This window comes from Hyla sarda, unplaced genomic scaffold (genome assembly GCF_029499605.1).
Source record: "Hyla sarda isolate aHylSar1 unplaced genomic scaffold, aHylSar1.hap1 scaffold_307, whole genome shotgun sequence".
Taxonomy (NCBI): Eukaryota; Metazoa; Chordata; class Amphibia; order Anura; family Hylidae; genus Hyla; species Hyla sarda.
In genome coordinates this window covers 239085-251524 of record NW_026609792.1, presented here as the reverse complement: position 1 = coordinate 251524, position 12440 = coordinate 239085, and the positions used below count along the sequence as shown (strand labels likewise).

General features: G+C 44.8%; 4 non-coding genes across 4 annotated transcripts; all 4 read left to right on the top strand.

The window, feature by feature from the left end:
* The first annotated feature begins 1612 nt into the window (after positions 1-1612).
* On the top strand, positions 1613-1803 carry LOC130328438 (U2 spliceosomal RNA). Its single transcript, XR_008872423.1, has one exon. It is a non-coding gene; the product is annotated as a U2 spliceosomal RNA (small nuclear RNA).
* A 2097-nt stretch (positions 1804-3900) lies between these two features.
* Positions 3901-4091, top strand: LOC130328437 (U2 spliceosomal RNA). The gene has a single exon (XR_008872422.1). It is a non-coding gene; the product is annotated as a U2 spliceosomal RNA (small nuclear RNA).
* Positions 4092-8737: 4646 nt separating this feature from the next.
* LOC130328375 (U2 spliceosomal RNA) lies at positions 8738-8936 on the top strand. The gene has a single exon (XR_008872382.1). It is a non-coding gene; the product is annotated as a U2 spliceosomal RNA (small nuclear RNA).
* Positions 8937-11035: 2099 nt separating this feature from the next.
* LOC130328436 (U2 spliceosomal RNA) lies at positions 11036-11226 on the top strand. Its single transcript, XR_008872421.1, has one exon. It is a non-coding gene; the product is annotated as a U2 spliceosomal RNA (small nuclear RNA).
* The last annotated feature ends 1214 nt before the right edge of the window (positions 11227-12440 follow it).

Here is a 12440-nt window from a genome sequence, read left to right as displayed (position 1 = left end):
TAACACAGGTGTGTCATTGCTGTACATTGACCATGCATTGCTTCTGTGGTATTGCAAAGGCAAAGACAAATGCTTCCAGCCATCCATTGCACTAATGGATTGGTCATCAGCTGGCTGTCTATGTCCCGCATCAATATAGACCAAAGTACAGAGGGTTAGGCTATGCTATTGTGCACCTACCTGATGCATCAGAAGGTGCGAGGCCCTTGCTAAATTCTGTGCACAGACTTTGAGATCTATACTTTAGACTGTATCTAAACCTGCTCCAACATGGACTGACATTCTGGCCTACTTTCAGCCGATGCGACTTGTCTGTCGCTGAACAGTCGCTTTTTATGTATTCAGCACCTATGTATAATGTTGTAAAAATGCTCTAGAAGCTAAAGTCGCAGAAATGTCACACATATTTGGCCTGCAACTTTCTGTGCGACAAATTCAGACAGGAAAAATCAGTATAAATCCTTAGAAAATTATCCCCCAGTGTCTCCATCTGCTGGCGGTATTGAATAAGCATTGCTGCACTGATGGGGTATGCATTAGATGAAAAAAAAGAAGAAAAAGAAGAATAATACGCCCAGAAAAGAGGCGAAAAGGAGAAAAACGTAAAAAAACGTGAAAAAAAAGTAAGAGGAAGAGAAGGGAAAAAAAGGTGGAAATGGGTTTAAAAGTGATTTCGGCGGAGAAATATATATATATATATATATATATATATATATATATACGCGCACACACACACATATATATAAACACACACATATATATAAACGTATTCTCCGTTGAGATATTGCAGCCGCTGCTGTGTCCAGGCCCAGGAGCCTTAGCACTGTGCTGTGATGTCACTCAATACCACTGACATCACTAGGTGTAAACAACATCTCTCCTTTGCTGTGTATGTGACTATGGAGCTGTTTGGTGATGTCGTCTATTATGGCCTTCATAGAAGCAACAGGAGATTGTTGCATCCATCTAGAACCCTCAGAACTACAGTGCTATGATGTCACTCACTTCCACAGGCCTTGCAGAGTGTAAACAACAACAACCCAGCTTTGTTGTGTATGTAACCATAGGGATTTGTGATGTCACCTAGAACCTTCACAGCAGCGACAGCTTTATGAGGAGCATCAGCACTGCTCTGCCTGAGCAGAACCATCACCGCCATAGGTTGTCAAATAACCCGGATTTAACCCACACAGGTAAGTCCAATGGGGTGCAGGCATGTCCTCTATGCTTACAGCTTCCCGTGGGTGTTGGTTTGATACCGTTTGGGGACAGCCAAGGAGGCATCTGCAGGCAACAAAGGTAGGTGTGTGCTTGTGTGTGTGTTTCCTATGCAGATCCTAAGCCCAGTGTCACATGCAAGTAGGAGGAGTAAGAAGGGTTCCTGGCAAATCCGGGTTATGGATTGCATTTAAAAAGGCCCCGTGGGAGTGCAATGGGCCCCTGTCTTGCTGCTTAGCAATAATGGTATGGGTTTAGGTTCTGCTGTGTGTACTGGTGGTTGACTGCCCCCCAGCCCAGAGTGTGCATGGAAAATTGTCTGGCAGCCTCCCTGACAGCAAGCAGTGATAGTGCCCATGAAGGGCACCTTGTTGGGCCCGCCCCTTTCACGGTTATCGCTTCTCGGCCTTTTGGCTAAGATCAAGTGTAGTATCTGTTCTTATCAGTTTAATATCTGATACGTCCCCTATCTGGGGACCATATATTAAATGGATTTTTGAGAACGGGGGCCGATTTCGAAGCTTGCTTCCGTCGCCCTATGCATTGACCCGATATGGCAGTATCTTCGGGTACAGTGCACCACCCCCTTACAGGGTTAAAAAGAAAGATTCCTACTTTCATTGCTACCTGCTTGCTGGCTAGCCAGCTAGCCAGCCCTGTGGGCCTTGCTGCTGCTGCAGCCAAAAAACAAAAGGTGGTGCTGCTGCTGCTTCTGCTGCTTCTGCTTCTGCTTGTGTCTGGCCGCTGTTGGAGCGTCCAGGCACAGGACTTCTGCTGCTGCTGACTAAATGGCCTCCTTAATTGGATCATTTGAGTAGCCAGCACACCTGTGCAGGTAGGGCATGACATGATAGGCAGCTGCCTTGATAGCGGGTGGGTGCTGAATGTTCCTAATTGACAAAATAAGATTAATGCTTATGAAGAAATATAAAATCTCATCCCTTCCCCAATATCGCGCCACACCCCTACCCCTTAATTCCCTGGTTGAACTTGATGGACATATGTCTTTTTTCGACCGTACTAACTATGTAACTATGTAACATAACATGGGGGGGGGGGGGGGGTCTCCTGGCTGTTCACACAGGTGTGTCATTGCTGTACATTGACCATGCATTGCTTCTGTGGTATTGCAAAGGCAAAGACAAATGCTTCCAGCCATCCATTGCACTAATGGATTGGTCATCAGCTGGCTGTCTATGTCCCGCATCAATATAGACCAAAGTACAGAGGGTTAGGCTATGCTATTGTGCACCTACCTGATGCATCAGAAGGTGCGAGGCCCTTGCTAAATTCTGTGCACAGACTTTGAGATCTATACTTTAGACTGTATCTAAACCTGCTCCAACATGGACTGACATTCTGGCCTACTTTCAGCCGATGCGACTTGTCTGTCGCTGAACAGTCGCTTTTTATGTATTCAGCACCTATGTATAATGTTGTAAAAATGCTCTAGAAGCTAAAGTCGCAGAAATGTCACACATATTTGGCCTGCAACTTTCTGTGCGACAAATTCAGACAGGAAAAATCAGTATAAATCCTTAGAAAATTATCCCCCAGTGTCTCCATCTGCTGGCGGTATTGAATAAGCATTGCTGCACTGATGGGGTATGCATTAGACGAAAAAAAAGAAGAAAAAGAAGAATAATACGCCCAGAAAAGAGGCGAAAAGGAGAAAAACGTAAAAAAACGTGAAAAAAAAGTAAGAGGAAGAGAAGGGAAAAAAAGGTGGAAATGGGTTTAAAAGTGATTTCGGCGGAGAAATATATATATATATATATATATATATATATATATATATATATATATATACGCGCACACACACACATATATATAAACGTATTCTCCGTTGAGATATTGCAGCCGCTGCTGTGTCCAGGCCCAGGAGCCTTAGCACTGTGCTGTGATGTCACTCAATACCACTGACATCACTAGGTGTAAACAACATCTCTCCTTTGCTGTGTATGTGACTATGGAGCTGTTTGGTGATGTCGTCTATTATGGCCTTCATAGAAGCAACAGGAGATTGTTGCATCCATCTAGAACCCTCAGAACTACAGTGCTATGATGTCACTCACTTCCACAGGCCTTGCAGAGTGTAAACAACAACAACCCAGCTTTGTTGTGTATGTAACCATAGGGATTTGTGATGTCACCTAGAACCTTCACAGCAGCGACAGCTTTATGAGGAGCATCAGCACTGCTCTGCCTGAGCAGAACCATCACCGCCATAGGTTGTCAAATAACCCGGATTTAACCCACACAGGTAAGTCCAATGGGGTGCAGGCATGTCCTCTATGCTTACAGCTTCCCGTGGGTGTTGGTTTGATACCGTTTGGGGACAGCCAAGGAGGCATCTGCAGGCAACAAAGGTAGGTGTGTGCTTGTGTGTGTGTTTCCTATGCAGATCCTAAGCCCAGTGTCACATGCAAGTAGGAGGAGTAAGAAGGGTTCCTGGCAAATCCGGGTTATGGATTGCATTTAAAAAGGCCCCGTGGGAGTGCAATGGGCCCCTGTCTTGCTGCTTAGCAATAATGGTATGGGTTTAGGTTCTGCTGTGTGTACTGGTGGTTGACTGCCCCCCAGCCCAGAGTGTGCATGGAAAATTGTCTGGCAGCCTCCCTGACAGCAAGCAGTGATAGTGCCCATGAAGGGCACCTTGTTGGGCCCGCCCCTTTCACGGTTATCGCTTCTCGGCCTTTTGGCTAAGATCAAGTGTAGTATCTGTTCTTATCAGTTTAATATCTGATACGTCCCCTATCTGGGGACCATATATTAAATGGATTTTTGAGAACGGGGGCCGATTTCGAAGCTTGCTTCCGTCGCCCTATGCATTGACCCGATATGGCAGTATCTTCGGGTACAGTGCACCACCCCCTTACAGGGTTAAAAAGAAAGATTCCTACTTTCATTGCTACCTGCTTGCTGGCTAGCCAGCTAGCCAGCCCTGTGGGCCTTGCTGCTGCTGCAGCCAAAAAACAAAAGGTGGTGCTGCTGCTGCTTCTGCTGCTTCTGCTTCTGCTTGTGTCTGGCCGCTGTTGGAGCGTCCAGGCACAGGACTTCTGCTGCTGCTGACTAAATGGCCTCCTTAATTGGATCATTTGAGTAGCCAGCACACCTGTGCAGGTAGGGCATGACATGATAGGCAGCTGCCTTGATAGCGGGTGGGTGCTGAATGTTCCTAATTGACAAAATAAGATTAATGCTTATGAAGAAATATAAAATCTCATCCCTTCCCCAATATCGCGCCACACCCCTACCCCTTAATTCCCTGGTTGAACTTGATGGACATATGTCTTTTTTCGACCGTACTAACTATGTAACTATGTAACATAACATGGGGGGGGGGGGGGTCTCCTGGCTGTTCACACAGGTGTGTCATTGCTGTACATTGACCATGCATTGCTTCTGTGGTATTGCAAAGGCAAAGACAAATGCTTCCAGCCATCCATTGCACTAATGGATTGGTCATCAGCTGGCTGTCTATGTCCCGCATCAATATAGACCAAAGTACAGAGGGTTAGGCTATGCTATTGTGCACCTACCTGATGCATCAGAAGGTGCGAGGCCCTTGCTAAATTCTGTGCACAGACTTTGAGATCTATACTTTAGACTGTATCTAAACCTGCTCCAACATGGACTGACATTCTGGCCTACTTTCAGCCGATGCGACTTGTCTGTCGCTGAACAGTCGCTTTTTATGTATTCAGCACCTATGTATAATGTTGTAAAAATGCTCTAGAAGCTAAAGTCGCAGAAATGTCACACATATTTGGCCTGCAACTTTCTGTGCGACAAATTCAGACAGGAAAAATCAGTATAAATCCTTAGAAAATTATCCCCCAGTGTCTCCATCTGCTGGCGGTATTGAATAAGCATTGCTGCACTGATGGGGTATGCATTAGACGAAAAAAAAGAAGAAAAAGAAGAAGAATACGCCCAGAAAAGAGGCGAAAAGGAGAAAAACGTAAAAAAACGTGAAAAAAAAGTAAGAGGAAGAGAAGGGAAAAAAAGGTGGAAATGGGTTTAAAAGTGATTTCGGCGGAGAAATATATATATATATATATATATATATATATATATATATATATATATATATACGCGCACACACACACATATATATAAACGTATTCTCCGTTGAGATATTGCAGCCGCTGCTGTGTCCAGGCCCAGGAGCCTTAGCACTGTGCTGTGATGTCACTCAATACCACTGACATCACTAGGTGTAAACAACATCTCTCCTTTGCTGTGTATGTGACTATGGAGCTGTTTGGTGATGTCGTCTATTATGGCCTTCATAGAAGCAACAGGAGATTGTTGCATCCATCTAGAACCCTCAGAACTACAGTGCTATGATGTCACTCACTTCCACAGGCCTTGCAGAGTGTAAACAACAACAACCCAGCTTTGTTGTGTATGTAACCATAGGGATTTGTGATGTCACCTAGAACCTTCACAGCAGCGACAGCTTTATGAGGAGCATCAGCACTGCTCTGCCTGAGCAGAACCATCACCGCCATAGGTTGTCAAATAACCCGGATTTAACCCACACAGGTAAGTCCAATGGGGTGCAGGCATGTCCTCTATGCTTACAGCTTCCCGTGGGTGTTGGTTTGATACCGTTTGGGGACAGCCAAGGAGGCATCTGCAGGCAACAAAGGTAGGTGTGTGCTTGTGTGTGTGTTTCCTATGCAGATCCTAAGCCCAGTGTCACATGCAAGTAGGAGGAGTAAGAAGGGTTCCTGGCAAATCCGGGTTATGGATTGCATTTAAAAAGGCCCCGTGGGAGTGCAATGGGCCCCTGTCTTGCTGCTTAGCAATAATGGTATGGGTTTAGGTTCTGCTGTGTGTACTGGTGGTTGACTGCCCCCCAGCCCAGAGTGTGCATGGAAAATTGTCTGGCAGCCTCCCTGACAGCAAGCAGTGATAGTGCCCATGAAGGGCACCTTGTTGGGCCCGCCCCTTTCACGGTTATCGCTTCTCGGCCTTTTGGCTTCGATCCTGTGCGGTTTACCGGGCAGGGTAGGAGTCGGAAGGGGTGGTGATCGGGGCCTTCTTTTGCGGGGGGCCCTGGATTGTTACTGGGTTGCGATAGTGGGTATCTTAACCTGCAAAAATGAGCGGAGAGAGGACTCGAGGACTCGAGGATACGGTGCGGATTTACGTTCCTGGCGAACACCGGGGGACGATTGGATTGGATCAAGTTGTGCTGGAGATTCTTCGCAAGCTCCAGTACCTTCAGGTATGGCATGTAATCGCTATGCAAGACTTCCCTAGGCAAGGGATTTACGATATAACCTTTTATGATTCTGAGGTTTGCCAGAGGGTCTACATGGACTTAGAAGTGATGAAGAGGAGGAATGAGCCAGCTATAATGAGTAAGGTGAAAGTGGAGCCATTATTCATGAATATGTCTAAGGTTGTTATAGTCCATATGTACAACCCGAAGGTTTCGGATGAGATGGTGACCAATTTTTTGTACCGATATTGTGATGAAGTTAAATTTCTTGGAAGACTCAAGAACAGACATGGGTACTTTAATTGTAAAAGGAAATTTGTTGTAAAATTTAAAAAGGACGAAGGAATGGAAGAGGGAAGGAAGAGTATACCACAGGTATTTTCTATTGGAGGAGAAAGAGGTTTTTGTTTTTATGAAGGACAGTTGCAGTACTGTAGACGTTGTCACGCTTATGGACATGTACAGGAGTCTTGCCCTGAGCAAGGAGTATGCTGCAGGAATTGTGGGAAATCAGGTCACAACTCGGGTGAATGTACTGAGAAGAAAACGTGTGATATCTGTGGTAGTGAGGAGCATTTGGCTAGAGGATGCAGCTTATGGTATAGAAAGAAAATGAGCTATGCTGACGCAGCAGGAAATAGAAGAGAGGAAAGAGGTGAAAGGCCATTTCCACGTGTTTTTGGTGTGAATGCTGAGGTGACTCAGGTGATTGACGAGAACTCTGTAAAAGGGAGTGCAGCAGGTGTGACAGTGCAGCACATGAATACTCAGGAAAAATCTGGAAAAGGGGAGGAGGGTGACTCCACTGGTGTGCATTGTGAGGAGACTGGTGTTGGTGAAGAGTTTACTGAGGTCAGTAAGAAGAAAGCACGTAAAGGGAAAAAAGAGAAAGTGGTGGAGAGTGTGGAGACTGTGTGTAGGGAGGTTCCCCCATGTGAAGAAACAATTGAGGATTTTGAATGCCCAAACCCAGTGGTGGGGGAGGAGGAGGGGATGGAGTTTCAGGAGAATGAGAGTGAGAGATCCCTAACACCTGGGCAGAGGGTGATTAGTGGGGAGGAGAATGTAACATCTGAAGAGGAGGAGAAGGAGGAGGAGGAGGGGGAAGATGAAGATGAAGATGCAAATGGAGGCTTTCAAGGTAAAAGTAAAAGGTGTAAGAAAGGGAGTTGGTCAGGGGATCAGACGGATCCTGTGTATGGAGGTGAGAAAATGATGGACAGGGACTCTCAAGTGGGGTCGCCTGATTGCTATGGGATGCTGCTAAGGAAGGTTGAAGGTCAGAATACTAACTTCTAGTTAAAATGGATGTTAAGAAAATGGATTGCCTTCTTTCCTTTTTAATGGCATTGGTTGTGGCTACTCTTAATGTTCGGAGTATAGGAACAACCATCAGAAGAGCAGCAGTTTTTGATTTTTTGGAGAATGTGAAGGGAGATATATTTTGTTTACAGGAGTGTGCAATTAAGTCTGCACCTTATGTAGATGAATGGAAGAGAGGGCAGTCTTTTTGGTCTACATGCACAGAGAATAAAAATGAAGGTGTGGGGATTTTATTGTGTAACAGGGACATTAAAGTTTTAAATTGCCAAGTTTTAGTACCAGGTCGTTGTATGGTTTTAAATTTTGAGTTTTTAGGCCAGAGAATGAGAGTTTTTAATGTATATGCGCCAGCAGAAAAACAGGCACGTGTGTTATTTTTAGAGTCTCTTAAACTTTTTATTCCTGGTCGTGATGGTACTATTATTGTTGGTGATTTTAACTGCATTAGATCCGTCAATGATCGTGAGAGCTCTGCTAAGGTTAGAACTGATATTACTTCAAATGTTTTAAACCAAATTATACAAGACTTACATTATTCTGATGTGGGACTGATGGTTAGCACTGATGAAAGATACACCTATATATCAGATAGTGGCCGCTGTAAATCCCGGATTGATTACATTCTTGTCTCTGAGGGGATTAAGGTGGTCCGGTGCAATCAAATGATGTCAACTTTCTCAGATCATAAGATGGTGTCGGCAGAAATAAGTATTGCAGAGTCCTTTCATTTTGGTAGAGGGCTCTGGAAATTAAATGTAAGTCTATTAGAAGATGAAGAAGTAATGTCCGGTTTTAAAGATTTTTTTTTATCTTGTACTTCTAAACAATCTGTTTTTAGTAATGTTTTAGCTTGGTGGGATTGGGCAAAAAGTGAGTTTGCTAAGTATTTTAAGTTCATTTGCATAAGGAGGGCACAAGAAAAGAGGAGGGGTTATGAAAGGCTTATCTCACGTTTAGAAACTCTCTTTAAGTTTAAACATGTTGTATCTGTTCTTATCAGTTTGTATCTGTTCTTATCAGTTTAATATCTGATACGTCCCCTATCTGGGGACCATATATTAAATGGATTTTTGAGAACGGGGGCCGATTTCGAAGCTTGCTTCCGTCGCCCTATGCATTGACCCGATATGGCAGTATCTTCGGGTACAGTGCACCACCCCCTTACAGGGTTAAAAAGAAAGATTCCTACTTTCATTGCTACCTGCTTGCTGGCTAGCCAGCTAGCCAGCCCTGTGGGCCTTGCTGCTGCTGCAGCCAAAAAACAAAAGGTGGTGCTGCTGCTGCTTCTGCTGCTTCTGCTTCTGCTTGTGTCTGGCCGCTGTTGGAGCGTCCAGGCACAGGACTTCTGCTGCTGCTGACTAAATGGCCTCCTTAATTGGATCATTTGAGTAGCCAGCACACCTGTGCAGGTAGGGCATGACATGATAGGCAGCTGCCTTGATAGCGGGTGGGTGCTGAATGTTCCTAATTGACAAAATAAGATTAATGCTTATGAAGAAATATAAAATCTCATCCCTTCCCCAATATCGCGCCACACCCCTACCCCTTAATTCCCTGGTTGAACTTGATGGACATATGTCTTTTTTCGACCGTACTAACTATGTAACTATGTAACATAACATGGGGGGGGGGGGGGTCTCCTGGCTGTTCACACAGGTGTGTCATTGCTGTACATTGACCATGCATTGCTTCTGTGGTATTGCAAAGGCAAAGACAAATGCTTCCAGCCATCCATTGCACTAATGGATTGGTCATCAGCTGGCTGTCTATGTCCCGCATCAATATAGACCAAAGTACAGAGGGTTAGGCTATGCTATTGTGCACCTACCTGATGCATCAGAAGGTGCGAGGCCCTTGCTAAATTCTGTGCACAGACTTTGAGATCTATACTTTAGACTGTATCTAAACCTGCTCCAACATGGACTGACATTCTGGCCTACTTTCAGCCGATGCGACTTGTCTGTCGCTGAACAGTCGCTTTTTATGTATTCAGCACCTATGTATAATGTTGTAAAAATGCTCTAGAAGCTAAAGTCGCAGAAATGTCACACATATTTGGCCTGCAACTTTCTGTGCGACAAATTCAGACAGGAAAAATCAGTATAAATCCTTAGAAAATTATCCCCCAGTGTCTCCATCTGCTGGCGGTATTGAATAAGCATTGCTGCACTGATGGGGTATGCATTAGACGAAAAAAAAGAAGAAAAAGAAGAAGAATACGCCCAGAAAAGAGGCGAAAAGGAGAAAAACGTAAAAAAACGTGAAAAAAAAGTAAGAGGAAGAGAAGGGAAAAAAAGGTGGAAATGGGTTTAAAAGTGATTTCGGCGGAGAAATATATATATATATATATATATATATATATATATATATATATATATATATATACGCGCACACACACACATATATATAAACGTATTCTCCGTTGAGATATTGCAGCCGCTGCTGTGTCCAGGCCCAGGAGCCTTAGCACTGTGCTGTGATGTCACTCAATACCACTGACATCACTAGGTGTAAACAACATCTCTCCTTTGCTGTGTATGTGACTATGGAGCTGTTTGGTGATGTCGTCTATTATGGCCTTCATAGAAGCAACAGGAGATTGTTGCATCCATCTAGAACCCTCAGAACTACAGTGCTATGATGTCACTCACTTCCACAGGCCTTGCAGAGTGTAAACAACAACAACCCAGCTTTGTTGTGTATGTAACCATAGGGATTTGTGATGTCACCTAGAACCTTCACAGCAGCGACAGCTTTATGAGGAGCATCAGCACTGCTCTGCCTGAGCAGAACCATCACCGCCATAGGTTGTCAAATAACCCGGATTTAACCCACACAGGTAAGTCCAATGGGGTGCAGGCATGTCCTCTATGCTTACAGCTTCCCGTGGGTGTTGGTTTGATACCGTTTGGGGACAGCCAAGGAGGCATCTGCAGGCAACAAAGGTAGGTGTGTGCTTGTGTGTGTGTTTCCTATGCAGATCCTAAGCCCAGTGTCACATGCAAGTAGGAGGAGTAAGAAGGGTTCCTGGCAAATCCGGGTTATGGATTGCATTTAAAAAGGCCCCGTGGGAGTGCAATGGGCCCCTGTCTTGCTGCTTAGCAATAATGGTATGGGTTTAGGTTCTGCTGTGTGTACTGGTGGTTGACTGCCCCCCAGCCCAGAGTGTGCATGGAAAATTGTCTGGCAGCCTCCCTGACAGCAAGCAGTGATAGTGCCCATGAAGGGCACCTTGTTGGGCCCGCCCCTTTCACGGTTATCGCTTCTCGGCCTTTTGGCTAAGATCAAGTGTAGTATCTGTTCTTATCAGTTTAATATCTGATACGTCCCCTATCTGGGGACCATATATTAAATGGATTTTTGAGAACGGGGGCCGATTTCGAAGCTTGCTTCCGTCGCCCTATGCATTGACCCGATATGGCAGTATCTTCGGGTACAGTGCACCACCCCCTTACAGGGTTAAAAAGAAAGATTCCTACTTTCATTGCTACCTGCTTGCTGGCTAGCCAGCTAGCCAGCCCTGTGGGCCTTGCTGCTGCTGCAGCCAAAAAACAAAAGGTGGTGCTGCTGCTGCTTCTGCTGCTTCTGCTTCTGCTTGTGTCTGGCCGCTGTTGGAGCGTCCAGGCACAGGACTTCTGCTGCTGCTGACTAAATGGCCTCCTTAATTGGATCATTTGAGTAGCCAGCACACCTGTGCAGGTAGGGCATGACATGATAGGCAGCTGCCTTGATAGCGGGTGGGTGCTGAATGTTCCTAATTGACAAAATAAGATTAATGCTTATGAAGAAATATAAAATCTCATCCCTTCCCCAATATCGCGCCACACCCCTACCCCTTAATTCCCTGGTTGAACTTGATGGACATATGTCTTTTTTCGACCGTACTAACTATGTAACTATGTAACATAACATGGGGGGGGGGGGGGGGGGGTCTCCTGGCTGTTCACACAGGTGTGTCATTGCTGTACATTGACCATGCATTGCTTCTGTGGTATTGCAAAGGCAAAGACAAATGCTTCCAGCCATCCATTGCACTAATGGATTGGTCATCAGCTGGCTGTCTATGTCCCGCATCAATATAGACCAAAGTACAGAGGGTTAGGCTATGCTATTGTGCACCTACCTGATGCATCAGAAGGTGCGAGGCCCTTGCTAAATTCTGTGCACAGACTTTGAGATCTATACTTTAGACTGTATCTAAACCTGCTCCAACATGGACTGACATTCTGGCCTACTTTCAGCCGATGCGACTTGTCTGTCGCTGAACAGTCGCTTTTTATGTATTCAGCACCTATGTATAATGTTGTAAAAATGCTCTAGAAGCTAAAGTCGCAGAAATGTCACACATATTTGGCCTGCAACTTTCTGTGCGACAAATTCAGACAGGAAAAATCAGTATAAATCCTTAGAAAATTATCCCCCAGTGTCTCCATCTGCTGGCGGTATTGAATAAGCATTGCTGCACTGATGGGGTATGCATTAGACGAAAAAAAAGAAGAAAAAGAAGAATAATACGCCCAGAAAAGAGGCGAAAAGGAGAAAAACGTAAAAAAACGTGAAAAAAAAGTAAGAGGAAGAGAAGGGAAAAAAAGGTGGAAATGGGTTTAAAAGTGATTTCGGCGGAGAAATATATATATATATATATATATATATATATATATAT